Raw genomic sequence first — 5,187 nt, 5'->3', positions numbered from 1 at the left:
AGGAATCCTCACATTACCCAGCTGAAAATCTGCCATGTGTTATCAGTGGTGCCTCTGAATGCCAGATTCAGTGTTACTTAAAGAAAAACAGAACATTGATATAAAAAATGCTGTAAAGAACACCCCTTGCACAACTGCCAAACTGCATGGCATTTGCCTTCATATGGAAATAAAGCACATGCTCCTAATTGCCCCCAGGATTAAAAATCTTAACAGTTCCATAGCATCTTTCTTTTAAAAGGGCTTAAAAAATATCTTCAGCCCAACCTTCCACTAAGGCTATCTGTGCTCAAAATCTGTGCTGCTATTGCTTTGAGGTCAAAAGATATTTTATGTAAGAGTGATACATGATATGAAAGCCTGCTTGCTTGTTAGTTTAAAAAAAGTACAGTAAAATTAGTCTTACACAACCCCTTAGTGGGCATAAAATTAGTCAATAAGTAAAAAAAGATGGGTGGGGAGGTTTTATAGAGCAATTAACATGTGCCTCAGGCACAGTATTTGCAGTCATATACATTCCACCGCATGAGATGTGAATACCAACTTTACAGGATCTTACAGACTAACTAAAGCTAACAAGGCTGAAAAAAGGATTTAATTGTTTATTATTCCAGGTCTTCTGGATCCACTGTATATTCAATTCTTGCCCTCAGGTTAGCTGTGTTACAGCCCTCTCTTGGGACAGGTCAGCTCTCAAGCCATTAATTTTTCCAAAGAGAAATTCAGATCCTGCAGTTCACTCTCAGCATCAAATGCAGCCATGTCTGGGAGCACAGATACAGCTGGACTGAACAGGAATTTAACTCTGGGAGCAAAAGGCCAGGTTATAGCAAATCAGTTTCTTCCTTGTAAGACAAGGTAAGGTAGGACACAGCTGAAATGGAAGATGAAGCTTTGCAGAAAGGCAGTTAAAAATACATAACCTTAATGTAACCTCTGGCAGAGATGAGGAATAAACTCAACTACTGGAGCTGAGCTGAAATAGACTCAGGGCTGCTTTGTGTTGAAGAGCTTCCTCCATCTGCAAAAGGTTTTCCAGCCACTCAGCTCTTTTTCATTTAAATTACAGGCAGACTCTTAACAGCCCATGCAAGCCTTTGCTCCCTTCTTCCCCAAGAAACCTTTCAGGTTTTTAATTTCCTTTGATCTCAGGCTTAGCCTTAGGAAGGCTATCCGCTTCCACAGGAATTGAGTCAGCAATTGATACCTTAATTCCTTTGAAGAAACAGACCTAGAAGCCAATTCATCTGTAACATTTCATGCTTGGTTTCTAAATACATCTCCATAATCTCCCTTTACCTACAAGCATGCTTCTCAGGCAGGTATCAACACTACATTTCAATGGAGAGAGTCACTACAGCAAACTAAAAGAATTCACTCTGGAATATTGAATCTCTTCTGCATAATGAGTTCTCAGCTACCACAGAGATTTCTCAAAATCAGCAGTTTGAATTATTGCTTAACACACTTTTTCCATACTGGCAATTTCACATGAACTAGATTTCAGGACCCTTTACGCACAGTCTGCTAAGCTTTAGGCTAGATGAATTTTGAATGTTAGACAATTTCTCATTTAATGAGCTATTATATATAACTGCTTTAGCTGTACAATAACAGCCCAAACCCCTGAACAGCTTTCCTATGTATATGAAACTAGAGCAACTACAGCATTTTGCTGATTTGAAAGAATCTAATGAGGGAAATAATTTCCAAACAAAAATAATCTATGATATTCTGCTCTGTGTAGCTTAGCCTTTCTTTTTAATAAAATCTAATAATTAGCAGTGACATATACAATTTCCAGAAATTCTATTTTTTGGTGTTGTGACTTAAAAAACAACACTGATGATCAGGGTTAAGCTAAAAATGACCAACTTCAATATTTAATGGTAGACTAGCCAATGTTTACTACAAGAACCCATTAACTCTCACAGTAAAACAAAGTGATGTCATCACAGAGAGGCACTCAGATATGAAATGCATAAAAAACCCCAGCTATTCCTGCAGCATACCAGACAAACATCCCTCAATTTAAGTGACATTATAAATGTAATAGGCACATGTAAACTCATTTTCCTTATGTTTCCTTATGAAACTATGTAAATGTACATAGATACTTTTAAAGAGCACCAGTGTAATATATTTAATAGATGCAGGGGAAAGAGGAACAGTTCTGGTGCTGACAGTCACTTCTGGGTCTATTAACGATTCATAAAAAACTCAATAGCATTGAAAGAGCCTTTGAAGCAACAGTAAAGGTTTGACAAAGCTTTTATCATATTAAATATAAAATGTGAAATTCATGTTTACAGCTACCACTACTCATTACACAGACAGTGAGTTTTTCATGCTGAAAGCAGCAGCCACCCCAAGTCACAAAATACAGTTTTTTTTCTTCCATAGTCCTAATAAAAAAGGTACAGGGATCCTACCTTTCAGAAGAACTAAAATGGATTTACATCTTGTATTAAAACCAAAATTTTGTTTGAATTGAAGTAGAAATAATCTGAAATTACCAAGTTATCTATTTATTAATGGTTTAGAGTGTTATTAACAGAATAATGTATTGTGGTTTCACTGAACAAGTCTCTTCAAAAAGCAGTTTCTCCAAGTTTACATCACACCAGTTTTTGGTTTCTCCTCCTTTTACTTTAATTCATGCAAAATCCCGTGCAAAATAAATTTATCATGTATCCAAATCTTCCATGAACTTATGAACTGGGATGATTTAGAGACTTAATCCTTAGAAGCCAAGTTTAATGATGGAAGAAAATACACTGTCATTTATAAACAATAGCAGGGATTTTAACTCCCTCTCATAGATAAGCAGCATTAAGTACCAGATGTTTCAGAAGACAAAGGCCTCATCCTGCTCCTATGGAATTTGTAGCTTCTGTGCAGGGGAAGCAAAGAGCAGTGTTAATAGTCAAGAATAACATGAATCACTCAGTTTCTCTCCTTGGACTCATGAACAAGTAAAACTTAAGTTCTGAAGGTGCTGAAAGCTTATTTTCTAGTAAAATTTAACACTGGCTGGTAGAAACTGTTTATTGAACAGGTCCCACAAATGTTACTGGAGATTTTTAGAGGTTATAACTTCTGCAAGTGTCAACTAATTTAATTTCATCTGGACTCTGACTAGAATTCTCATATTTGGCATTTTTTTACATTCTTTGAATTCTCAACAAGTTCACCGCTTCATTTTGAATTCTTAAGCTGCAGATACTAAGAAACCAAAGAGCAAGCTGTAATTAAAAAAACATGTAATATATATTTGGCTTGTACTTGTTGCTAGGCTACTAAAGCCCAGTTATGACTACAAGGCTGTTATAGATTTGTAGCTGCATTTCTGACACAGTAAAGTAACATCAATTATAGCAATAAAGACGATGCTTGAAGTCAGAAATTAGAGCTTCTTTCAGTAGGGTGCAGTAACTTGGGTGCTTCAGCACCTTTCCAATTCACAATATGCATTGAGTCAAGCAGTTTTCACTCATGCTTTCAAGTTCTCTTGTTAAAATTTCAGGACTACAGGAAACTTAAACACAATGAGTTCAACCACTACTGAACTGGAAAGGGACCATCCAGTGACCATCTCCTTCAGCTGATTAAATCTTGTGGGTTACAGAACAAGTAGGACAGGTTGGTCATCTGCCAAATCATAACTACACCTCTGATCCAGGGTACTCAAACTGCAAAGAAAGTCAAATACTTGCAAGCAGAAAGTGTGTAACACCATACTAATGTGGCTAAGGTTTTCATGGTGATATCTGATAAGAATCTCAGATTATTTCAGTGATCAAAGTTTTCCCAGGTACAGAAAAGCACAAGCACACACTGTAAAGTTTAATTGTTAATATTCAACACACTCTGCGAAGTCATCTTTTTTTGGTTACCCAAAAGGCTTCTTGTTCTTCAGTGTATTATAAGCAAAATTGGTTGAGTCACCCCACTTCCCCAGGTGCCAATTCTCAAATATAGTTTCTCGAGCCAATTTAATCTCACAGAAACTGCTCTTTGCTTTTACCAAAACAAGAAGCAAAGGGAATATTACATTAGTTTGACAGCTATATTGCAACCCCCTCCAGTGAGGAATAAATATAGTTCATGCTGAGGTAGACAGATGTTGAGGTTGATAAAGGTAAACAGAACCATGTAAGAGGTAATTAACAAAGAGGCCCGATAAGTCACCCGTGAATAACTTAACCCTTCAGTGAATCCAATATTGTTTTTAGCCATGCTGATGGCACAGGAGCCAAGCAGAAAGATTCAATTAGCTCCCAAAGCACTAACATTTGTAACTGCTACCTCCATTTCTTATCTCTGTGGTTTGGAACATCACTGCTGCATCCCCACAGACTGACATTGCTGTGTTGATGTGCAGCTTTTCTAGAAGTGGGAGCCCTCTTGTTCCTTTCCCCCAGATCCCAACATTATTTTCATCACTGGAGTTAGGGAAGGAAGGGAAGAGATATTTTTCAATTATCTGGAGGAAACAGCTAGAAAAGCTCACAAAAGAAATGTAAACTGGAAGACGGGTCAGTAATTAGGAGGATGGTTTATTTACAATGTCTGCCCTTACCCTATGGTAAGGTAAAGTCAGCTTAGCCAGCCATACATTTTAATCATCCAAATGCCAGCACAAACAAAGCAAACAAAAACGTACAGGTCACTTACAAAACCAGGGATCTTCTCCACGCAAAGCAGGATGCAAGTTTTTGAGTTCATGGTAGACAGTTATTGAATCAATGCTGCCAGTAAAAGGGACTGAAGTCTCTAAATCTCAATTTACCCAGAAGGTAAACCCTCACAACAATTTATGAACATTACAAACATTCCTAGATGAAGCTGCATGTGTTTTATTTAGCAAGTCAGGTTAAACAGAAAATCTCGTTTTTTGGAGCTTTTTAGAATCTCTTTTAACTATGCAAACAACAGATCCATGAAGACCATCTGATGAGCTCTGAAAATTAACATTTGCAGGAAAACATAAAGGCTTAACTCTTCAGCATCTCCCACGGCACTAACTGCAATGATTATTCACTCCATTCACTTAAAATAAACCAACTAGCAATTTAATATGAAAACACATTTTTAACTGCAGCAAGATTGCATGAAAGGACTTGTACATCACATGCTCACAAGTTGAATCTAAAATGCCTTTTTCTCATGCCAAACAAACAAGCC

General features: G+C 37.1%; 1 protein-coding gene across 1 annotated transcript in view; it reads right to left on the bottom strand.

Annotated features, from left to right (window-relative positions):
- Window positions 1–5,187, bottom strand: part of SLC45A4 (solute carrier family 45 member 4) — a 31,797-nt gene that overhangs the window by 25,018 nt on the left and 1,592 nt on the right. The window lies entirely within an intron of this gene.

Source organism: Geospiza fortis, unplaced genomic scaffold, assembly GCF_000277835.1.
Source record: "Geospiza fortis unplaced genomic scaffold, GeoFor_1.0 scaffold351, whole genome shotgun sequence".
NCBI classification, from domain to species: Eukaryota; Metazoa; Chordata; class Aves; order Passeriformes; family Thraupidae; genus Geospiza; species Geospiza fortis.
This window is presented reverse-complemented; position numbering and strand designations above follow the sequence as displayed.